The sequence below is a fragment of the Mastomys coucha genome, unplaced genomic scaffold (assembly GCF_008632895.1).
Source record: "Mastomys coucha isolate ucsf_1 unplaced genomic scaffold, UCSF_Mcou_1 pScaffold20, whole genome shotgun sequence".
NCBI classification, from domain to species: Eukaryota; Metazoa; Chordata; class Mammalia; order Rodentia; family Muridae; genus Mastomys; species Mastomys coucha.
The window spans coordinates 72,090,622-72,116,479 of record NW_022196903.1 but is presented as its reverse complement, the minus strand read 5'-3'; the positions used below and the strand labels follow the sequence as shown (position 1 = coordinate 72,116,479).

At 39.9% G+C, this 25,858-nt stretch overlaps 1 pseudogene; it reads left to right on the top strand.

Annotated features, from left to right (window-relative positions):
• The first annotated feature begins 16,469 nt into the window (after positions 1 to 16,469).
• LOC116099932 lies at positions 16,470 to 16,967 on the top strand (annotated as a pseudogene).
• Positions 16,968 to 25,858: the final 8,891 nt, after the last annotated feature.

Sequence of the window (25,858 nt, the reverse complement as noted above, 5' to 3'; positions counted from 1 at the left end):
ACTAGCTTGGTTCAAGTTGACGTAAAACTATTTGGCCTAAAAATCTCTGTTTCCAGTGATACTAGTTTTCATTTTCAAAATGTAGGGTTGCTTTGATGATGAACATCTGTAATCCCAGCACTGGTAAAGCAGAGGTAGGAGAATCGCAAGTTTGAAGCCAACTGAACTATACAGCATCTTTTCTTAAATAAATAAAGATATATGATAGGTCGGTAGACAGACAGACAGACAGCCAGATGATAGAAAAGACTGTTGTTGAATCTGTAAATATAAGAGGAAGATTTATTTCCCTAGCCTTAAAGAGCACCTTGTATTTTTAGCTTTATAGCACAAGACATCCCTTAACACAGAGACCTCTAAATCAAAGGCTCTCCACCTTCATAATGCTCCAAGCCTCTAGTACAGTCTCTCCTGTTGTGGTGATTCCCAACCATAAAATCATTTTCATTGCTACCTCATAACTGTAATTGTGCTATAGTTGTGAATTGTAATGTAAATATCTGTTTTTCCCCCCATGCTCTTAGGCTTCCCCTGTGAAAGGGCTTATTAATCCCCAAAGTGCTCAAACTCACAGGTTGAAAACAGCTGTTCTAAATGATACCCTGTAATACCCTACCTGGCTGTCCTTCTGGGCACACTGAAGGAAAGAAGAAACAGCTTTTGTGCCCTGAATCCCGTTCAGCCTCCACCCAGCTCACCCTGTACCCTGCAGGTAATCTTTCACTCTTTCTGTAATTTCAAACTCCCCACGTCCAACCCTCAAAGGACAATGGATCTTCGCTTCCAGCAGAGGGCGCCTAGTCCCTGCTCTGAGCTGCCTCTTTCTTGAATTCTTCTTTGTACAACATGCCTCCTCAACCACATCCTAGCTGCTCTCTCAACCACCCTCTCACTGTCCTCTCCGTTGAAGAGCAGTGTCTCTTCAATATCAAATCATCTGCATTTTATTAAGCTCCACTGCCAAACTCTCCCCACGTTTTCTTTCAATCCCAACTAGGACCTCTTTGCTTTCTGATCCTGCCTGCTTTTCTATTCTGAGAAACGTAAAAACCAGGAGTACTGGATTTGATTATGAAGCCCCTAAGAGGGTAAATGACAACACTGGGAAAGAGTGCAAGCAAACTCCGATCTTCTGGAAGCGGCAAGTGGTACTGAGTGCTTTGGCATCTGTCCAACCCTTTAAAACGTTTTTGATGATGGATTTTTTTAATGATAAATATAAACTCCTATTCCCAAAAGGTAATAGTATTTGAAAGTGTCATTTTCTTTTACATGCTTGCTTTTGTTTTATTTGTTTTGAGCTGGAATCACACTGTGTAGCTCAGACTGCTCTTGAATTTAAAAATCTTGCTTCCTCTACCTCTCAAGTGCTGGATTCCAGGTACGAGGCATGTGTTAGAAATGGCCTGTTAGAAAACATGTTCTTCTTTTTATTACACTTCTTTGTTTGGTATATGTGGGTGGAGTATTGTGTACCATGTGCACATGTCCCAGGGTGCATGTAGGCAGGTCAGAGAACAGCTAGGGGGAATCAGCTCCTTCCTTCCCACCATGTAGGTTCAGGGAATTGAACTCAGGTCATCAACCTTGATGGTAAGTACCTGTATCTACTGAACCATGTCACAAACCCCGAATTAGATTCTTACAAATGGATCTTCATTTTCTGGTCACTTCACCCCTTTGTTTATAGCAAGAAATCGCAGGGAGGTTGAACCAAATAAATCCAACCATCTTTTACTCCGATAAAGAGAATACCAACAAACAAACAACAAATAAACATACAAAGCAAACAAAAATGAAGATCTATGAAATAAATATTACTTAATCAAGTCCATTTGATGTCTCGGATTTTGATCAGCTGATTGGGAGAGCTGCCTTTTCCTGCCTCAGGAGGGCACTTCATAAGCTAGACAGAGGAAGCATTGCAAGTTCATATTTGCAGTGTTCCTGAAACTTTCAGCTTAGAAACTGCCTCATTTTTGTCATTCCATTCACATTGACTTTCAGGCCTAAGAGAAGTTTGCATTCTGTTGCCATGAAACACAAAGATGTGACAGTATCTTCAGTTTGGGTTGAGGTAGTCTTTAACAGTGAACCCATTGCATGGCTTCACTGCCAACCTCAGTTCAAAAGTCCGACCTCAGGATGATGTTCTTCAGTGGTCCCCATATATGGGGGAAGATGGGACTGGAAAGCATGTCCACAAGGAAGGTGACTGACCAGGGCATGGGGAGGGAGATGGCTCAGTTAGTAAGTCTGAGGACCAGAGTCTGACCTTCAGCACCCATTTAGAAAAGATGGTTCAAGTTGTGTGTGCTTGCAGTGCAAGCACTGGGAGCACAGAAATAGAACATTCCCAGAGCACTAATCAGTAGTAAGTTCCAAGTTCACTTAGAGAACACATCTCTAAAAGCAACATGGAGAGTATTAAAAGGTGCTTGCTTTCAGTCTATGGCCTTGGTATACACACATACATGCATGCATGTACTCTTTCATACACATGTGCACACACACACACACAAAACACAGGCAAAATATAAAACTTAAAAATATTTGATTTTGAGTGCCCAGTCTGATGTTCATGTGACCGGCTCTGCTTCACCTCTAGCAAAGCATGAACTATAATTCTTACAAACTGTCTCCGATAATCAATAAGACTAGTAGTAAAACAAAGATTTATCATTGGAGTTTTTTAAAAATTTATAAGTGTGAGAGGAAATTAAGATCTCAAGGAGACAGGTCAATAAAACCAGTTCTTTTATCCCCGGCCAGGTTTGTCCTTTGTCCTTTGGATGACTGTGAAGGTCCATCCATCTGCTATGTGTCCCAGATGTGCCAGGCAGGAACATTGATTGTGCCTTGTGTTTACAATGCACACAGTATTTACATTACAACAACAGGTGTTACTGGAACTTTTGTAAATTGTAAGCCTTGAGCAGTGATTACTTTCTTGGCTAACACAAGGAGCAAGATAAGGGGCTTTCATATAGCCTGGTTTGTGATAAACCCAGGTTAGAGGCATCCCCGAGACCACCACACAATGTTCCTTTTCTCTTCATTGCACCTTCCATTCCACTCATGAGAATTAATCTTTATTGGCAACTTGGCTGGATTTAGAATTGCCTCAGCAACATGTGTCTGGGAATACCTGTCAGGACATTTCCAGAGAGGTTTAGCTACATAAGGAAGACCCACTCTGGATAGGTATCTTCACCCATGGACTATAGGCAAGAACTGCAGAAGAAGGGTGACTAACGAAGAGCAAGGAGCATCAGCACCCAGTTCTTTCTGTTTCTTGATCCAACATAGTATGGGGAGTGCCAGCCACATGATAACACCAGGAACACTGTCATAGCTTCCCCACCATGATGGAGTATGAGCCCAGATAAATTCATACACCTTATTCATAAAGATTGCACTGCTGACATAGGCCCACATCAATTAGCAATCAAAAACTGGGCCTAGCCGGGCAGTGGTGGCACATGCCTTTAATCCCAGCATTTGGGAGGCACAGGCAGGTGGATTTCTGAGTTTGAGGCCAGCCTGGTCTACAGAGTGAGGTCCAGGACAGCCAGAGCTATACAGAGAAACCCTGTCTCGGTAAAAAAAAAAAAAAAACCTGGGCCTATATGCATGTCCACAGGCAACAAGACTGGTGTTCAATTCCCATTATCCACTTTGGACAGCTCACAATTGCCTGTAACTCCATCACTGTCTTCTGTTCTCCAAGAGCACACATGTGTACACTTACACAAACATACACACACACACACATTATACAGACACAGACAGACAGACAGATAGAGAATAAAATAAAATATTTCCTCAAACTATGTGAAAAGAAGGAAGATATATGCACTACTACACTATCTTATATAAGGATCTTGAACATCTGGAGATTTTCATATGTTCAGGAGTACAATCCCTGAGGATATCTAGGGATAGTTGTACTCTAGCTCCTCAGGCCTGATTACCCTCCAAACACACAAACACACACACACACACACACACACACACACACACACACACACACACTGTTTCCACCTTTAATGTTCTCACTAGTCCCCACTATAGTGCTTGGCTCTAGATTATGCATGATTCAATTCCCTCTGACCAGGGTAAGTCATTGAACTTTGAATAGTAATATCCTCCAGGTATTTGTTATTGTATGGACAGATTAACTGTATCAATACAGGAAAGGTCTCAATTTCAGAACCAAGAAAAAGATCTTCAGAGCATGGAAAAACCCACTTACTAGAAAAGCACAGGGGCACATTCATGGAGGCAGCTGGCACACTGCTGTCTCTTGTCAAGCCCTACTTGGAGATCATTAGACCAGGTGGGCACAGAAATCTGAATCAGCATTGAAAACAGAACCCAAGGAGCTGAAGGGTTTGCAGCCCCTTAGAACAAACAACAATATGAACTAACTAGTACCCTCAGAGCTCCCAGGGACTAAAACACCAACCAAAGAATACACATGGTGGGACTCATGGCTCCAGCAGCATATATATAGCAGAGGATGGCCTAGTTGTTCATCAATGGGAGGAGAGGCCCTTGGCCCTGTGCAGGTTCTATGTCCCAGTGTAGGGGAATGCCAGGGCCAGTAAGCAGGAGAGGGTGGGGTAGTGAGCAGGGGGAGGGGGGAGGGAGCAGGGGTTTGTTTTTGTTTTTGTTTTTTTATTTTGTTATTTGTTTTTTTTGGAAGGGAGAAAACCTGTAATAAAAAAGAAAGAAAGAAATGCATACCATAGATTTGCAGGCTTTATAATGGGGTTATGGTGCCCTCTTGTGATTATTTCTAGGACATGCAGGCATTCATCTGAGATTTGATGCTCTCATTTTTAAAGATTATTTAATCTTCTATACAATCTTATATTTTATATGAAATTTCAATGTATGTATATGATATTATGTATAATATTTTTAGAATTTTTAATCGAATTTGTTCTTTGACAATTTTATATGTGTATGTATTTTAAAAGATTTATTATTTTTATTGGTGTGTGTTATTGCAGCATTATTGCACTGACTGTGGAACCCAGAAGTTGGCATCAGATCTTCAGGGGTGAGGTGGACTTACATGCAGTTGTGAGCCACCCCAATTATATGCTAGTAATTCCAGTCCTCTAGAAGAGCAGCAAGTGAGCCATTTCTTCAGCACTTTAACACTTGCATATTGGAAAAAGTCTAATGATTCAATATCCAGACAAAGTTTGAAGAAAGAAACCATTTCAATAGATAGTTAAGGGTTTGTGCGTGACATGGGATGTTGGAGATTTGGAGCAGAAGGATTAAGTGAGGAGGTCGAGGGAAGAGTTGGGGGGGTAGGGAGAGATTATCAGGAGGGACAGCTAAAATTAAGGGTCATTTGACAGGTAATATGAAATCCTAATACAGAGGAAGATTTCTAAAATATAAACACATAACAGCGATCTAACGAAAATCAGCAAATATTGGGGAAGAAGGACCCACAATTGTATACCTCTTGTCACCAAATAAAGTTTTCATTATTGGGAATGTCTTATATCTAATTGGGATTTTGGCCAAATAAGTCCAATGGGAGTCCACTAACAACCCAGGCTATAGGCAAGACTATAAGTTGCTCTTCACAAATGAACATTAACTCTCTATCCATCAAAACAATGCCTCCACAACTCATTGAAAATGAAGAAGTTGAGGTGGTCCAACATAAACCCTACACACCCTACAATATAGTGCCTTTGGTACAGAAAGATACTCTACTGTTACCAAAAGAGGAAGAGAAACATCAACCCATCCATGAACTCCTTTGGCACAGCAATATCCACTCAAAACTATGAGAATCATGAAGCTGGCACACCAAATGCTTCAATTGTTGTCCTTCTATCTCTAAATTTGGGATATTAGTCACCATGTGTTGCATTCTTGGGGATGTTCTGCATTATGATTCATTTTATGTCCTTCCCTGAGAAAAATTTTGTCTGAGTCTTTTTAGGAAAATCCTAAAATTAACTTTATCTGGCCATTATTTAGAAGCCTTCCTTATGCCCTGGACATCATTGAGTACAGATAATCACATAGGTAGATGATGAAATTTCTCCAGGAATCTTCTTAGGGTGTCTGCCCCTGAGAAAACTCAAGCAGGATGAATAGAGACAAACTCTGACTGGCCAGTAAAAATGGGCTACAGATTCAAGGTCTCTATTTGTCATAAGTTTAAAGCTCTCTGAGAATGTAAGATAGGGGGTCATACAGCATACACCCTTGAAGGAATAGAACTCTGTAAATAAGATAGATTGACTAAAATAAACTTTTCCTACTTCATAGCACAGATGGTGAAACACTTAGTTACCCACAGTCAAATTTTTTGACCCAGAATTTTTCTTTTCTGAAAGAACTGAAGGGATAAAAATGGAGAAGAAACCGAGGGAAAGGCAGTCCAATGACTGGACCAACTTGGGATCTTTCTCATGTGGAGGCACTGAGGCCTGACTACAATGTACTTTACAGACAGGAGCTGAGCATGGCTGTCCTCAGATGCAGATACTTACACCCTACCATTGGCCTGAAGTCAGGGACCCCTATGGTTGAATTAAGGAAAGGATGGAAGAAACTCAAGTGGAGGGTGACCACACAAGAAGACCAACAATTGTAATTATTCTGGATAACTGGGAGTTCCCAGACCCTGAGCCACCAACAAGGCAGCATACACAGCTGATCAAAGGCTCCTGACACATATACAACAGAGGACTGCCTGGTTTGTCCTCAGTGGTAGAAGATGTATCTAATCCCCAAGAGACTAGAGGCTCCAAGGAGGAGAAGGTCTGGTGGGGGGCAAAGGGATGAGGAAATTTGGGAGGAGGGACTGGAAATAGGTAACAACTCAATTGTAAATAAATAAAATAATTTAAAAATAATTTAATTATTAGTCTTTGCTATTCATAAAAACATTTCAGACATTTTCAGTTTGTCTGAAGTACTTTGAAACCACAAATACTTTCAGCCTAAAAGCATATAATAATATGTGTGTTTGTTTTGGAGCAGTCAGTCTTTAGATTCTTTAAATTGGAGTTATAGGGCTAATAATAAGAATAAAATCCCAGGAAAAGGGATTTTAACATTTGAAATGTAAATAAAGAAAATACCCAATAAAAACAAAACAAGAAAAAGAACAAAATCTGTCCTGTTTGTATTTTCTAATTGTAACTGAACTTGTAACCCTGGACATATAATGAAAATAAAACACATAATCTATACCATTTGGATAATCAATAGACTGTCTTTGCTCTGTGAGGCTTGTATAAATAAAGAAGTACCTGGTTGCTGTTAAAACAGAGCCACTGAATTGGCCTGATTGCTAGTCAGTCAGAGCTGCAAGATTCTCCTGACCCTCTCACCTGAATCCCTCCCTCGCCCTCCCCTTGGTGCTGATTCCTTATATCCTCTACATGGAACATTTTCAGCTGGGGGAAGACTTCCATTCTTTGATCTATAATGGTCTTCTGCAAGCAAGGTATGTTAGTGCAATGATTGCAAATATTGTGAGAGTAACTGACCAACATTTGATTTGACTTTAGGTTCACTCTATGAGATGGAACCCATACCCAACAATGCCTGGTAACCAAGAACCTGATACTAGGCAGCCCATGGACCTAGGGGATGACCAGATAAAGTGACTCCTAATGACAATCTGCTATACTCACAGATCAGTGCCATCCTTTGCCAACATCAGAGGAGCTTCTTCCTGCAGCAGAGAGAAACAAATACAGAGACCCCCAGCCAGACAATTAGCAGAGAGTGTGAGACCTTAGAACACTAGCCTTAAGTGGTATGCCTTCATCAAATTTCACCTTAGTATTCATGCAACCACATAGAAGAGGAGGCCAAAAGAATGTGAGAGGCACAGGCAATAGAGGACACCAAGAACAAAAGCCCTCTAAACCAATATGATCAATACACATATGGATTCACAGAACCTTAGACAGCATGCTCAGGGCCCCCTTTCTGGGATGAGTCAGCCACTGTTAGACTTCCCCAACCATACTATGTAAGCCAGTTCAACGAGTGTGCTCATCCTATTGTGAATCACAACTTCAATTTAATATATATATATATACATTTCATCAGTTCCACTTTCTAGAGAGCACAAATACAAAATGTATGTTATAGATTATATGTGTTAGTATCTGCTATATCAGATAGATAAATATATTAGAGGGAAAGATAGATAGAAACACCCAGTGAACAGAGGCAGGCAGGAATAGCCTGTATGTCTGCACAAAGAAAAACATCCACCTCGGGGTTGAGGCTGCACAGCTGGAATATGAATAACATTCATCACAGAAAATATCCATTCATGTTGCCTACATCACAGACCTCTGCTTCCACAGAGCAAAGGAATGGGCTTTTATCCTAAGTCAGAGCTTTTCCTTTTTATGACCATGAGAGTGGACACATCTGACCATCTTGCCTTCTGTCTCTCTTCTGTGTTTTGAAGTTACAAAGCAGAGTCTCCTCCATAGAGAAGCCTCACTGCACTCAAGGGTTGCACTGAGGGATAGCCCAAACAGACTGCTCAGCTGCTTCCTAAGTTCAATGAAGGATTCATCCACAGTCTAGGCTTCTAAAGCAGCCTCTGAGAGAATAAAGTCAAAATTCCTGTGAATTGTCACTTCAGGTCATCAACTCTTCTACTTTCCACCCCAAATGAGAAAGCACAAGAAACAGAGTACCCACAGCTGGTGTGCCTCACAGCATCAGAAGTTCCCAGTATACCTTTTCCCACAGTCCATAGGGCAGGGCCTCCTAGCACCGTCATGCAAAGTGTCCACCACTTACTATCTTGAGTGCCCTCTTTGCAGTTGTTCAGGGTCTCAGGGCCTAACGCCAAACACCAGAGTCAACCAAGTTTGTAACCTCATTGCAAAATGAAATATTGTTTAGTTCAGCAAATCTTTTATTCAGCTTTTATTTTGCTTCTGAGTGTTTTTTTTCAACGTTTTTATATTTATTGGCTACCATATGATACTTCCATACTTTTACATATTCTGTAATATTCAAATGAGGCCAAGAATATTACCACCTCACCTCATATATTTATCATATCTATGTGTTCAAATATTAGTAATCCCCTTTTTAAAAATGTACATACTTTGCTATGTCTATTAATATTTGTTGCTTATACTGGTAACTCAATATGTATTGATAAATCTCTCATCTTGTTATGTATTTCTCCTGAGGATTTATTTATTTGTGTACATTTTTGTGTATTGGAGCTGTATGAGGACATCTGAATACAGGTAATTAGTGGCTTATTTTATGTCAAGTTAACACAAACTGGAATCATCAGAGGTGAGGGATACTCAGTTTAGATAATGCCTCCATGAGATACAACTGTAAGCCATTTCCTCAATTAGTGATCAGTGAAGGAGGACCCAGCCCACTGTGGGTTGTGCCATTCCTGCACTTGTGATCCTAGATTCTATCAGAAAGCAGGTCAGGAAGAGCGGGTCAGTAAGAACACCCTCCAATGGCATGTACAGAAGTATGGTTCCAGGTTCCTGCCCTGTTTGAGTTCCTATCCTGACTTTCTTCAATGATGAACATCAATATGGAAGTATAAGCCAAATGAAACATTTTTTTCTCTATCTTGCTTTTTGGTTCTGTCAGTTCATCACAGCAATAGAAGCTTTATCTAAAATATGTGCCCAGAAAGACAAGGGAAGGGAGTTAGATGTTAAATCTGAACTTACAGAAGGCTAGGAGTTGCGTGCCATGGGTGCTCAGAACTGAACAAGGGTCCTCTGCAAGAAGAATGCATGCATGCTTCAAAGGCTAAGCCTTATCCCCAGCTCTGCAATGGGAATTCCTTAAATAATTAATGAAAACAAACAAACACAAACTTAGAGCTATTTCAACAAAAAATTAATTGTTTTAATCAAGGCCTGGCTGTCCTTGGGCATGTTTGCTTGCTCCCTAAGAACAGGAACATGATGTTTTATAATGATTACTCTTAGGACACCCTTGGTCTTACAGAGAGCCAGTCTTTAGATCACAGCTCTTTGGTGTGACAGCCTCTGATAGCCACTCTGGGGGGCACTGGGGTCAGCAGACAGCAAAAATCGAAGCTGGAGGCTAGTCATCATGCCTGCAACCTAGGGGATTGAGGAAGACACAACTGAATAGCACAGATATTGATTAGCTGAAGCCTGTGTATAGAGTCTGACCTTTAGAGAATGCCAGGAGATGAACGGATTTGTTTTCAAGAGTAGGGACCATAAATGTTTGTTGAAGGCTTATTATTTATTGGAATTAGGCATTCTGTTAAAATATTACCTTGTTGCCAACCAGTGAAGGAAGTAGATTTTTTTCATAGCTAATAAAAGGGAAGTTCAGTGAAAAAACATTAGCTTGAAATATTGTAAACTGTATAACACAACGTGTTTTGGATTTTTCTATCATTTGAATAGTAAAGAATTAAGGCAACTAGAAATTTAAGATCACAGACACAAAAACACTGATCCTCCTTTACACTAGATGAATATGTGCCAGGTGATAAGATTGATAGAGGTGGTGTGTGTGTGTGTGTGTGTGTGTGTGTGTGTGTGAGAGAGAGAGAGAGAGAGAGAGAGAGAGAGAGAAAGAGAGAGAGAGAGAGAGAGAGAAATTAGAGAAGTTATGTGACAAGTATATGAGGCATATATATATATAAATGAAATAATAGAAAGTTAAATAAGAGATAATACATGATAGTTAAATAGAGTGACTAATGCATAGGAAGATGGCAGGTGTTAAGTTATTGATAGAAAGAAACAAAGCTCTTTGGTTTGACAGCTTCTGACAGCCACTGAGGAGAGCACTACAGTCAGAGGATAAATAAATAGATCAATGGATGGATAGACAGACATATCTATGCTCCAGGCATCACTTAATTATTAACTATTTAAATACCTATACTAATTTTTAAAAAGTAATATCATGATACAAAGTATAATGGTGGATTATGTCTTATGAACTTTTGTAGCAGCATCTTATTACACCATACATCCCTCTAGTAGGCCACTGGGCTACTGCTTGACTGGGAGCTTTGGAAGCTGCACCCTCTCTATGACCAGTAGTGGCCACAGGCCAAAGTCAGGCCAACATGGCAACATACTAGAACATATGACCAAACTGAAAACTCTTCCTCCTTTTATCTTCTGCTCTGTTCTATGAATTCCACCATTTGCAAAAGTTTTCAAAAACAGAATGAAATCTCTTCCTGGAATTAAATTTCACAGAAATAATTATGTTAATTAGAATTCCTTCCTCAATATTTTTAAACTACTGTTATTCATTAAATGGAGATTTTTTTCCTGTCTTCAAAAAAATCATTTGTCCATTTGTTTGCAAGTATATATATATATATATCTACCTTTGCAAATAACAACTAAGACAGAGCTCAAGTGCATTTTGTCCTTTTTTTTTCAATTCTGGTCTTATGTCTTTTAAAAGAACGTGTTCAGAAAATTCAAATTTTCCCATTTTGCTCTTTCCAGATCATCATTATTTGTCTTAGCTAGGGTTTTCATTGCTTTGAAAAGACACCATAACAAAAGCAACTCTTATAAAAGACAACATTCAATTGGCTATTAGCCCCACTTTTTGAGATACAGTCCATTATCATCCTGGCAAGAAGTATGGCACCATCCAGGCAGTCATGTTGATGGAGGAGCTGAGAGTTCTACATCTTGATAAGAAAGCAGCTAGGAAAACACTGGCTCCTGGGCAGCTAGGAGGAAGTGTTTCACTACCACTATAGTGAAACACTGTCTTCAACAAGGCCACACCTACTTCAACAAGGCCAGACCTCCTAATAGTGCTACTTCCTGGGCCAAGCATATTCAACCTATCACATTCCACTCCTTGGCCATGCCTAAACATAGCATAATACAGAATACATTTAGTTAACTTTCATAAGTCCCCATAGTCTATAGCAGTCTCAAGAATGTTAAAAGTCCAAAATTCAAAGTCTTTTCTGAGAGTCATTCAATTACTTAACTGTAATCCTCTATAAAATCAAAATCAAACAGCAGATCACATACTTCCAACATCACTGGATATATTAACATTCCAAAATTCCATAGTGAAGAAATACTGGATGAAAGCAAGACAGAAAGCTAGTTGGTAAAACTCCAAACTCTGAATCTCCATGTCTGATGTCAAAGTTCTCTTCAGATCTTAAACTCCTTTCATCTTTCTTATCTGCACCAAACTTCTTCTTCCTGGACTGGTTCCATTTCCTGTTAGTAGCTTTCTATGGAAGGTATCTCACAGCTCTGACAACTCCAACATCCTGGGGTCTTTAAGGCAACTTCAATGTTATAGCTTCTTGTTTCAATATCTTGGATTCACACCCACAATCTTCTCAAAAGGGTTTGGGTCACTTCTCCAGCTCTGCTTTCTACAGCACACTAGACTTTGGTTGAGTCTACTTCGTTGCTGCTGTTTTATCTGGTGGTTAACCCATAGTACCAGCATCTCTAATTCACTAGGGTCTTCTGCTGCAAGTAGGCTTCTCCAATAGCCTCTCATAGGCCTACTTCCTGGTACCAAGCCTCAGTTTCTTTGCATGAATCCTTTCAGTCCTGGGTCTTCAAATGTAACTGAGGCTGCACCTCTTCACCAATGGCATTTCCTGGCCTCTCATAGTGTCAAGACTCAGCTATTCTCCATGACTCCTTCATGCCCACCAAACTAGTACAGCCTGGGTGATTCTTACACATTACCAAGTCCAGCTGTAGTATGAGGTACAACATTGGCTATCTCTAGAATATGGTTTTTTTGTGTGTTCTTAGAAAACACTTCCTAGATATCATCTCAGTAATGCTGGCCTCCTTTTAATTACTGATAATTTCTTACCTTCACCTAACCATCATCAATTGTCCCAGTAATCCCTTCTATTCTTGACTCTAAAGCCAGAGCCACATGGCCAAAGCTATCAAGTTCTGCTGCTTGCTGAGGCTAGAACCTGGCCCATGTTATTATATTACATCATTACCAGCTTCCTGTTTTCTAACTCATTCACTGCCTAGGCTTGGCTGTCCTGGAATTTTCCCTGTAGATTGACCTCAAATTTAGATATTTGCATGGCTCTGTATCTTGAATGCTGGGATTAAAGACATGAATCATTTCCTGAACCTAAGCTTATCTTTCCTTGAAACTTGCTCTGTGAGGGCTGATCTTGAATTCAGAGATCTGTTTGCCTCTGTCTCCTAAGATTAAAGACATACATTTCAATACCTAAAACTTGTCTTTCCCATGGCCACTATTCCTCAAGGTGTGGATCAAGAGCCTTTGTATCTGGATGGTAGTTTATTTCTAATTAAAAGTCCAAATGAAAACAATAACAAGGTATTAAATTCTAGCATGATATAACAATTTCTTGTTCAACTGTGAACACATAAACAATAAGCTTAACTGGGTGGGATCATGCCCAGAGGTCACCACTCCCTTAATCTGTTTATGCCCTTCAACATAGGATTCAGCTTGATTCTACCTCTTGGTGATTCTTTATTCTTTGAACCATCCATTTTGTACTTTTCCCTTTGAAGCTAGAAATGCTTAATCAAAGTAGCCTTCATGAGACTAAACAAGAGAACAAAGTCTCTGCTGGGCTTTCTGAAGCTTCCTTTATCACTGAAATTAATATAAATCTCTTTACCTAGCCTCGGTTAGACTCTTCAAACAAAAAAAAAAAAGAGCCATGTTCTTTACCAAAATACCATAAAAATAGTCTCTAGGCCACACACTGGAATTCTTCTTCACTGAAAACGCTTGGGCCAGGTCTGCAGTTCAAATCACTGTCAGGACCGATATTTTCTATATTCCTACTCTTCCTACTAGGATTGGCCATTAAGTCCCACTTAAAGCATTCCACTGCTTTCCAGAGTCACAAATTCTTCATTCCTCAAAAAAAAAAAAAAGGCGGGGGGGGGAGCATGGTCATCATATCATAGCAATACCCCAATTTCCTAGTACTAACTTCTGTCTTAGTTAAAGTTTCCATTGCTGTGGTGAGACAACATGACCATGGCAACTGTCACATAGGACAAAAATTGATTAGGGCTGGTTTACAAGATTTGAGGTTCAATCAATTTTCATCATGGCAGAAAGTATGGCAACATCTAGACAGGCACAGCACTGGAAGAGTCGAGAGTTGTACATCTTAATCAGAAGGCAGCTAGGAGAAGATTGGCTCTCAGGCAGCTAGGAAGAAGATTTATCAAAGCCTACCCACATAGTGACACACAACAAGGCCACACCTACTCCAACCTACTCCAACCTATTCCAACAAGGTCACATTTAATAATAGTACCACTTCCTGTGCCAAGCATATTCAAACTACCATAAAGCAAGTGAGGCACATATACTTGGTGAATTCTTTTAATACACAATTTTAAGTTGTGCTGGCTAGTTTTGTGTCAACTTGACAGGAGCTAAAGTCATCTGAGAGGAGGGAATCTTAATTAAGAAAATGACTCCATAAGATCAAGTAGTAGGAAGGCTTGTAGACATTTTCTTAGTGATTGTTGGGGAGGACCCAGCCCATTGTGGGTGGTGTCATCCCTGAGCTCTTGGTGATGGAGCCTGGAGAAGCAAGCCTGTAAATAGAAGTACTTCATGGCCTCTGTACTAGTTCTTGCCTCTTAAGTGTAGCCTTGCTTGAGTTTTTGTCATGAATTCCTTCAATGATGAATGATATAGAAGAATAAGCTAAATAAACCCTTTCCTCCACAGCTTGCTGTTTGGTCATGATGTTTTATCCCATAAAACAGATAGTTATCCTCAAAAACACCAATTACATATATATTTCAATGTTTATTTGCCCAGTGTAGGTTAACACAGTTAGAGGTCAATCTCTAAGTATTTGACATGATGTTCCTATGTTGGATCACTGGCTATGAAGTTTCAGGAGGTAAGCCTTCTATACTTTCTACTCTGCCAAGTAAACTGGGTCATCAGGTCATATCTAGCTAATCACTGAGGAACTCTTGTTGGGAACAGGGGGTCTTTGTTAGGCCAGAAAACATGACATCATGCTACAGAGGCTCTGTATGAATAAAAGAATCAATTGGATTAATTAATTTAATTGCATTGTACAGGAAACTGAGTATACCTCTGGATGGATTGCAGATGAATTAAGACACAGTTCCAGTGACTTCTTCACATAGAATGCTTTATATCAAATCAAACAAAAAGAAGAGATATGAACTTGGCTCTAGCAAAAAGGGAACTTTTCAGATAAGGAGGGAGTAGAAGAGGAAGAAAGCATTCCAAGCAGAGATAAAATAATAGCCAGCATTTCCAAAGGGGTTTAACCTTGTGTGAACACTCACAAGGAGCCTGTAGTCTGCAGGGCTGTGTCAAAGACAATTACTGCAAAGTCAAGGTGAGAGGACATGCTAGTAGACCAGTGTGTCTACTAGCTCAGAGATCTAGACTTCATCACTCAGTCAGGGATGTTCCCTGAATATGAGAAGTCACTTCACTCATGATTTAATCAGATCACATTCTATTAACAGATGCCTCCAACTGGCCTTTGGCTCAGTCACAGAGGTAATCTTGACTCCAGAGCACAGGACCCTGTCCTGCTTTATGCCACTTTTTCTTGGACATGACAGCCAGTTTCCCATGTGTGGACATAGTTTGAGCCATTTTCAACAGAATCAGACTTCTCAGTTCATGACTCACAATCCCCCACTTCTAGGACAATAGCAGAAAATGCTCAGTATCCCTCACCTTCAATTCTCTGGGTCTGAAGGAGTCATGGAAAGAGGCAACTGCCAGTGCAGGTGAACAAGAAAGCCTTAGTTGCTATTTCAGTAGGATGAGGACTGATCCTGTGCTGGGCAGGACATACAGGGGAGACACAGAGCTGGGTGATCTCATAAAACATATCATTTTAGTTATGAAATATTTTTATATTCTGTTAGTGTCACACCACTTAAGGTCACTGGTTGATAAAGAAGGGAGACTTATCTTGACTCACAGTTTTAAAGCTTCAGTCTATGTTTTATCTTCATCTTTATTCAGCTACTAGATCATTCTGGGACTGTGTGGGAGAGGAAGTTTGTTAACCTGTAGCTAAGGTTAACAAGGCTGGAGAGTCAGCTATTATTTAAAATGTGAATCATTAGCAGCAACCAGGGCTAAGAGAAGAAAAGTCTACATTTCTTAAAATCCATACATCCTCAAAAGTCTCTACTTGAAAGTGTTAATAGTATTTTTATTGTTAATATGCTTATTTTTGTTTTTCTTTGAGACATGGTCCCACTGCATGAGATATAGGCTATGTGCTCTATACATGGCTATGTTATACTTTAGATTTATAGAGTCGCATATGTTGTTACATGCTTTATCTTAGTATAAAAATCACCACAATCACCTCCAAGCTTTGCTCTGAAAAGATTGATGTAGGCAGAGACTGCTGCCCCCTGTCTCTGCTTGCTTCAGCCATGGTCAATCCCAGAGTGTTCATAGACATCTTTGCTGATAGCAAGCCCTTGGGTGGCATGTTTTTTGAGCTATTTGCAGACAAAGTTACAAAGGAAGCAGAAAACATTCATGCTCTAAGCACTGGAGAGAAAGGAATTAGATATATGGGTTCCTCCTTTGACAGAGTTATTTAAGGATTCATGTGCCAGGGTGGTGCCTTCACAGTTCATAATAGCACTGGCAGCAGGTCCATCTACAGAGAGAAATTTAAGGATGAGAACTTCATCACGAAGCATACAGTTCCTGGCATCTTGTCCATGGAAAATGCTGGACTAAACAGAAACAGTTATCTTGTTTTTATTTGCACTGCCAGGACTGAGTAGCTGAATGGCAAATATGTGATATTTGGGAAAATGAAGGAAGGCATGAGGATTGTAGAAGCCATGGAACATTTTGGGTTCAGAAATGGCAAGACCAGTAAGAAGATCACCATTTCTGACTGTGCATAACTCCAATTTTTTTGACTTGCAGGCCACTCCTGCTGTAATACAGAAAAGAACATCCACCCTATCTGCTCATAATACCCTGTAAATCTCTACTCTCACTGAAGATTTTGTGTTTCATATTTTCCTCATTCCTCTCCAGGTGTAGCTAGATATCAGAGTTAAGTGTATGACTATGAATAAAAACTAAATAAGAAAAAAGACTCATGTAGAAACCCGTTCACTTAGACTATTGGGCTTTTAGTACTATTGATTAACTACACACTCTAAGCCTTAAGTCTGAGTAGTGCTCTCCCTAGTCACAGGCTTTTCTCCGCCTACTTGTTGGCCAGTAGCTGGTACTAAGTAGATACTTACACAAAATAAAGTTTGTTCTCACAGGAAAATGCATCCTTTTAAACCATACCAAGATCAATCATATTTTCAAGGCACACCATCTAACTCAATTTATTTAGCCATTGTTCCCTGAGAACCTTGTATATGCTAGGAAATGTGGTAAAAAATTTTTAAAAATGAGGAAAATGATTAAAGATGTATCCCTAATTGAGATTATTTTCAGTAAAATAGATTGACAACAACTATATAAAATCCAGCTAAGCAAACACAACTAAAATTGTCTAAAATGTAATCTCAAAGGCTCATTTTCAATAACTGCCCATGAATTAACTAGAGTATGAGTCTTCCTTTCCATTACAACACTCAAATTCTGTTGACAATTTCCAAAGGGTGGTGAACCTTTGTCATTAAGCCTACCAAGATTCATGACTTAAGTAACTGATGCCCAAATCCATATATGTAACGAACACTATAACCACATTCATGACAACCCCATGAGGAGTGGGAATAAATTAAGTGAAAAATAGTCCTTTAGAAGAGAAAATGGTTGGAAGGTTAGCCAAGAGAACAGACAACTTAGGAAGCTACTGGCTTCACCTATCACCTTTCAAGTGACACCATTTAACTCTCCTAAGCCTTTCATATAAGCTTGGAGATATAGAAATGGACAAGTCCATAGACAGTAACTAGGGACAAAGATGAATTGACAATAGAGGGGAAGAAAAGCTTTAGAAAGGCTTCATTGACAAAGTCACATTTAAGTAAAAACCTGAAAAATAAGCATGATCAAGTAGTATAGCATAAGGGGTGGGGCATGCCACTGTTAAGGATTAGAATACGACTATGTCCAGAGACAGAAACAAATATGACTTCTTCGGGATTGGTAGCATGTAGTTGATTTGGAGTAAGGATATATGAGGAGGTCTTAGAGTTTGAAACAAGTAAACTTACTCAGACAAGTGATATTTACTTGTTTTTCCTAAGTGGAATTCATGAACAACAGAAATAAAGAATGGGAGATACACTTTAATTATTCTCAAGATCATTCACAGTTCATTTCTTAAGACCAGAAAGAGTCTATATAGAAGACAGACACCTCCAAAATGGTTGTGATTCAGGTACATAGCAATGTTGGTGTGACTCATCCTGGTAATCTTCCTGCAGATTGTTACAAAAGTTTTTTATACTGATATTTGCATTTATTTATTCATGTAGTATGTGTGTGTATTTGTGAGTACATGTGTATGTAGATACACATATACAAAATAACATATATGGAAGTTGGAATACAATTTGCAACTTTCCTAATGTGGGGTCTGAGGACTGAACTTAATCAGTCTTGGTGGCAGGTGCCTTTACCATCTGAACAACCTTTCCTGCTATTTATCTATTTTACTGATTAAATTGGCAGTGATAAAAGCAAGGGGCATTTAGAAGACCTCCAATGTTTGTTTTGGGTATCTAGGTGGAAGAAGATACTACCCGTGGAAATGAGAAAGGAGAAAGAGGGGAATTTTTGAAAGATATGAACATCCCCATATTTCACAGACCTTTGGATGACCCTTTGCTGGAAATACATTGGGTACTAGAGTCATTCCAGAATTCGGGTGAAGATGGACACCTTTGTGGGAAGAATTGATTTCCACACCCTTATTTTACATTAACTTCTTCCTTCTAGAGATTTCCAGGATGTCTTTCCCACCCATTAAACAAACCCCTGTTATCTCAGGGTATAAGCTTCTCAACAAGGTCCACTCACCTAAGCCATAAAGTATGTTCCAGGTGTTCTTGAATTATTATTTCTGGGCGAGTACTTCCTTATTCTTAACAAAGGTATTTAGTTCCACACAAATGCCCTACAAATGACAGGATGCTCAGCTGCCCTTGCCCCTTTGAAGTTCATATACAAGCGAGGTGAGACAACAAGCAAAGATGCAAATAAAGAATATCTCAGGGGTGATATGTATTAGGAAAAGGAGGCTGTCAAATGCACTAGAGAGAGTGAGATATAAAGGAAGGTTTATAGAAGGCTTAATAAGGAGGTGACACTTGGTTTTGTAACATGCTTGATATGTATGTGGTTATTGTTAAAAACAAACAAAACAAATCAAAAACAAAAAACACTGTGACCCTCACTTGGGCTACTATACTATTGAATTTGTAGACACTAACAAGAAACTGGAATCTCATATTGAGAGAAAGCTAATGTCTTGCCTAGCCAAAAGAAAGGCTAGTTTCCTGAAAGACTTATAACTTATCAGACCTTCTTCCAGGAGAGACTTCACAAATAATGAGAGGTGGAGAGAGTGGGAACCATGACTTTAACCAAGACTACTTAGCTATATGCACAGCTACAACCCTTTACTTTCATCTCAGATCTATTCTAGTACCTCTATAATGGACTTGAAAAGGGGTTCACTGTATGTCCTCCCCAAATGCCTCATTGAACAAAATCTGCTCCTGCTTTTTATGATCATTTCTGATCTCTTTATTGGCTTATTGAAGATAGATGACTGAGTTTGGCTTGTTATGGCCAGTACACAGTTCTGCCCTTAATATCAGGAACACGTTGAGAATAACTAACTACACAGTCAGGGTAAAAGATTTTCCATATGGTAGATGAATCAATTATAATGGTAATTCCAGAAGATGGTCAAGATATTTTTTGGTCAGCTGTGTGCAGAATAATTCTGGGCAAAGAGTTAGGTGGAACTCTAGAGATTTCAATTTTCTCTGGAGTTCAGAGCTGCTAAGCTTGCTCACAACCTCTTATGTGTGCTGTTTGCCTCACAGAAACTAACCAGGGTTGCAAAAGTGAAAAATATAAGAGACATAGTGGGATGGAACTGAACCATATGGGAACTGACAAGGGCTGAGTGTTAACAGGCCATCAAGTAAGACCAACTCTTCTCTCCCTCTGAATTTGTGTTTACACATCATCTTCCCCCAATCAGTTTTCTGCTCCCTGCACATTCCTTCCTGTGTTGTGCTCTGGATTCTCCATTTTGAAACACCTCCATTATCACCCCCACAGGCAGCCTCAACCCCACCACCCCATCTCTTCTCTGGAAGATCAGCATCTACTCCTTCTAGCCACCATTGGCTTCTCTTATACCACTGGCAGGGAACACTCTTCTGGGCACTGCTCAGACTCAATGCTGCCATCACCAAAGGTCTTTATAGTGATGTAACACCATTATACCCAAATGAAAAATACTATTTTCCCCACCAGACACACACAAAACTAGAACAAAGCAACTGAGCAGGAAACAAAGGGCCACATTAAATTCTGTTAGAGAATTTAAAACTCCCCTAAGAAAGCCCACTTTACATTGGTGCAGGCTGTGAAATTTCAGAGACAGAAAGATGAGACTAACTTAAGGAATAATCAGAGAAATACAAAAATTAGAAAATTCATTGACATGAGGAAGGGAACTCAGGGACACTGATACACAAAGTTGTCTTGTATTAGATAACAAATAGCTCCAGGTCTAGGGTTCACCACAAATGGATTATCAGAGCAACCCCAGGCCAGCAGCTTCAGAGTCCTTAGTCCCATGAAATACAAGAATGGGTTTCAGGGTCAGCAAAAGGATGAGTTTTGGGGGGAAAATAGTAAGCTCATTCTCAGTTCCTAGGTGATGGCATAGAGGAAAGATGAAAGAAAGGCATGGGCCCTCCTGTAGAGCAAGAACAGGTCCCAAGGCTGCTGTCTCAGGTTAAGAAGCCTTCACTGTGTTGAAGCATGACTGGGGATGTTGAGCTGTTCAGTCCAGGAGTCCCAAGGACAATATTTATGAATCTCTTCATGGTAGTGTCTGGACTGGGGTTTGGGCCACTCACTCATGAATACTACCAAAGCAGCTGTGTTCACATAGATACTACGGAAAAGAACAAGGGACTTGAATGAAAGCCTGAACTCCTGCCTGGTTTTGGCGTTTCTGGCCTTTTGGCTGGGACAGAGTTGCCTATAATAATACCATAAGCCTTTGCAAATTCTGAACAAGGTCAAGAGGCAAGAGGTTTATTTTTCTTTTTCTTTTTTTTTCATTTAAAACAAAATATAAACATAGTTATTAGGATGTTCAATAATAAACATGTAATCAATTTCTTCATGTGAAAGAGAATACACCTGACCCATGCTGTGGGAGGAACAGAATAAGGGAGTGCTCCCAACATGGACCTCAAAGGGCTCCATAAGAAATCTCCATTTACCCAGGAGAGGAGGTTTCTTGCTAACATTGTCTCTGCTATAAGTTCCAGCCAAATATCCATGATTTCCAGAGAATCCCTTTGAGCTGTGACTGCCTCTGATATGGGGAAATATAAGGTTACATACATCAAAAACACACAGGACATTAATAAATGGCACCTGAAAATAGACCTAGCATTATCAAATTTCTTCAACTAGTAAGGGGTGGGAAGGACTGCTACCCAAAGAAAGTTCCTCAGTGATGGTAACATTTATGGAGATCTTATATCAAAGGCACAAGGGACCAGTGTTACTGTCATCCTAGCCTACCCAGTGGAATAAGTTTGCAGACGAAACTATGCACTGTCCCTAGCTTAAGTTTCTCTTGGTTCTTCCTGTTGTTATATGGTGACATTCTGCTTTTCACCTGTCTTAACTCTCATTTCATTTTCTTTTAAGACTAGAAGAGAATGAGGAGATGGTGAAAAACAACCCCATTAAGACAAAAATAAAATTACAAAACCCAGATGTAATACCAAGCAGGATTTAGGACGGGCCTGTGGCATCTCCAGGCCAGTCATCGCCTATTCTCTTACTACCAAAGTAAGCTTTCAACTAAAGCAGCAGATCCAGTCCATTCAGCAGTCTATTGAAAGGCTCTTGGCATAGGCTGTGGCCTCTGGCCTTTCCTGTCTACTCCTACCCTGTTTGTGTATTATATCATCTGTTAGCATGTACTATTTCCAGCCAGTTTCTATTATACTGGAAGCTCATTTTTCAAGTCCCTGATCTAAAACAACTGCCTGAACTGTTTCTCCTGTTCTCAATACCATTTACTAATAAAAACTCTGTTTTTAAAACTTAAACTCCAATTATGCTGGGAGCCATAGGGTCAACAAGGCCAGGGACTACATAGAAAGATGTGTTATTACTTTTTAATTACTAGTAATTGCATCCTAGTATTGTTTGCATCTTGACTACTCAATTTAATTTCCTTGAAAAGCAGTGGACTTTGCTCTGGCCCTGATAACACCTCTGAATTTATAATTTCTTATCAGCCCTTTTTCTGAGAAAATGATTTATACTAACACAGAAAAGTACGGCATCATTCAAGAGGCACCAAATAAAAGAGAGGTTAAGAGGCCCAAGCAGGACCCCAAGTGCTGACAAGAAAATCTCCCCTTGAAGGTAAGATGCAGAAGACTGGAAGAGGAAGCCATTTGGCTTAGTACCATACACTGGGTACTTCTTTCTCCAACTTTTCCAAAGAATCTCTGGTTGTTTTTTGTTTTTTGTTTTGGTTTTCTTTTCTTTTTTTTTTTTTTTTCAGATGTACACTGGCCTTCTCAGGATGCCTGTTGTCTGGACATTTGTGAAAGATCCTACGACTCATCAGTGCTGGGGCATGTGTGGGAAGTAGGCTTGGTTATTGGATGTTCTTTTCACTGGGTCTCCAGCCAACATTTTGGACTGTTTATCTGTTATATTTCCTCTCTCTTCTTTTTTTTTTTTGTTTTTTAGAATTTCTGTTATAACTGTGAGTACACTGTAGCTGTCTTCAAGCACATCAGAAGAAGGAATAGGATCCCACTAGAGACAGTTGTGAACTTACCTGTGGTTGCTGGGGATTGAACTCAGAATCTCTGGAGGAGTAATAAGTACATTTAACCACTGAGTCATCTCTCCAGTCTCCCTTTTTATTTATTTATTTGTTTGTTTGTTTGTTTGTTCGTTTTTTGAGACAGGGTTTCTCTGTATAGCTGTCTTGGAACTCACTGTGTAGACCAGGCTGGCCTTGAACTCAGAAATCCACCTGGCTCTGTCCCTCTTCCAAGTGCTGGGATTAAAGGTGTGCACTACCACTGCCCAGGCTCCCTTTTTTATTTTTATATACAAAATTAATTTGTTTGTATGTTTTTATGTGCATAGACAAATGTGTATGTGTGGATCAAAGCAAAACCTTCAAGCATTGTCCTCTCCTTTCATTAGGGACCCAGCAATTGAACTCTGGTTTTCAGTATTAACAGCAAGCACCTTTTATACACTTTCCCATTTTGCTGGACTTCTGAAATTTAAAGTTATATACTCTTAGTATTTCAGATTTACTAGGCCAAATAAATTATATTTGAAATTTGTTGTTGTTGTTGTTGTTATTATTATTATTATTACTAATTCTGAATGTGTATGTGTATGTGTGATATGTCTATGAGTGAAGGTGCATGTAGTAGGTATTACTTATATGGCTTAGAGGCTAACTTTTGAGGCTCAGTAATTTTTCTGTTATTAGGTTCTGGAATTGATCTCAGGTTCTAGAGCATGGATGACAAACGCTTTTATTCAGGGAAGCCATCTATGGATGTCCTAAGGCATTATACTTTTTGTCATAAGAAAAATTACAGTAATATATGTGGTTTTCTTTATATTTCCCTAGAACAGAACAAATATATATACATTTATTACAGTTGTATGTGTGAGGGCAGTGAATTTTATTGATGTACAAGAGAGTAGGACTCCCTAAGCCCCTCCTCTTTTTCTGAGGTTCGAATTGGAAACTGTGAGGAGAGACCTTCATTGGTTTGAGTTCGGACAGGTACATCTCAGCAGCTTAGTGACCCTTCCTTGGCTTTGGATTCTTGACAGGGTGGATGGTCAAGGGCTTCTTACATCTTGGAGGCCATAAAGACTATGAGGTTCAACCCCCTGCTGCTATAGTCAAATTCATTGTCATACTAGGAAATGATCTTTATGAAGTTGTCACTAAGACCAATGCTAGGTCCAACATCAAAGATGGAAGAAGGGACATCAATGTTAAATTTGGAGGAGATAATTTGGCTCTTGGTTCAGCCCAGGATGCCCTTTAGTTGCTCCTCAATACCTGCTTCACCACCTTCTTCATACCATCATACTTGGCAGCTTTCTCTAGGTGCTATGTCAGATCCATGATGAAAACATTATGGATCTAGAGGTAGTAATATAAAAGGTCATGCCAGTGAGATTCCTGTTCCTCTCCAGAATGCCCTTGCCCCCCACCTTGGCAGCAACAGTGGCTAGTCCCATGCTGATCAAGCCACAGCTTCCCAGACAGGACATTCACAGTATTCTTGGTGGCAGTGATCTCACAAAGTGTGGTCAGGAGTTCTTTCACAATGCCAAAGTTGTCAGGAATGACCTCTACCAGGAGCCTATGAAGTTAGTGATGCAGAAATCATTGCCAACAATCTTGAATGAGTTGTCATACTTCTTGTGATTCACACCAATTAGAAATATGTATGCATCAGCTGCAAGGGCAGAGATGATGACTGTACTTGCTGGTTTTGTGTGCCAACTTGACACAGGCTGGAGTTATCACAGAGAAGGGAGTTTCAGTTGGGGAAGTGCCTTCATAAGATCCAGCCATGGGACATTTTCTCAATTAATGATCAAGGGGTAGGGCCCCTTGTGGGTGGTGCCATCCCTGGGTTGGAATTCTTGTGTTCTATAAGAGAGCAGACTGAGCAAGCCAGGAGAAGCAAGCCAGTAAGGAACATCACTCCATGGCCTCTGCATCAGCTCGTGCTTCCTGACCTGCTTGAGTTGCAGTCCTGACTTCCTTTGGTGATAAACAGTAATGTGGAAGTAAGCTAAATAAACCATTTCCTCCACAACTTACTTCTTAGTGATGATATTTTGTGCAGTAATAGAAACCCTGACCAAGACGATGATCCATTCAGTACCATTCTTCAGGTAGGCTCCAGACTTCTATATGGTAGTAAAGACACCAGTATGTTGTGGGAAATATATAAAAGAATGAATCCACCCCACAAACTCTCTTTCCTGCCAGGCCACACTCCAGTGCTGATAACTTTCGGCCCCAACATTAAATTCTGGTGGGTTTTGCCATCCTCTCCCAGCAAGCTACATTTCACTCGCATGCAACTCTTTACAGACTCCCTCAATCATTCATCTAAATAGCGCCTAAGACCCAGTATGTAAAGCATGACTCTTAAGGCCTCAATATCCAATCAGACTTATATAATAATAAAAACACAATTTACAAGATGCCAATACACTAATTTCTGAACCAAGTAATAAAGACAATATTCTAACCCAATTAATCTATTTTGTAAAAACCTTTGCTTGGTTGGATAACCTCGTCAGGTTCAGATTCGTCCTCATTGTCTCCATGTGTCCATGGATGCCCTCTCTCCTCCTGCTCCTGACCTTTCTCATCCTCTTCCTCCTCCTCCTCTCGCTCCAACTTTCTATTCCAGTCCTATTACAGGCCTATCACTGTCCTAATGTGATTGGACAGAGAAAATGCTATAGCATCAATAGACTCCACAACCTACTCAGCACGAGCATCACCCCTTTGATGTTGGCAAAGTCTTGC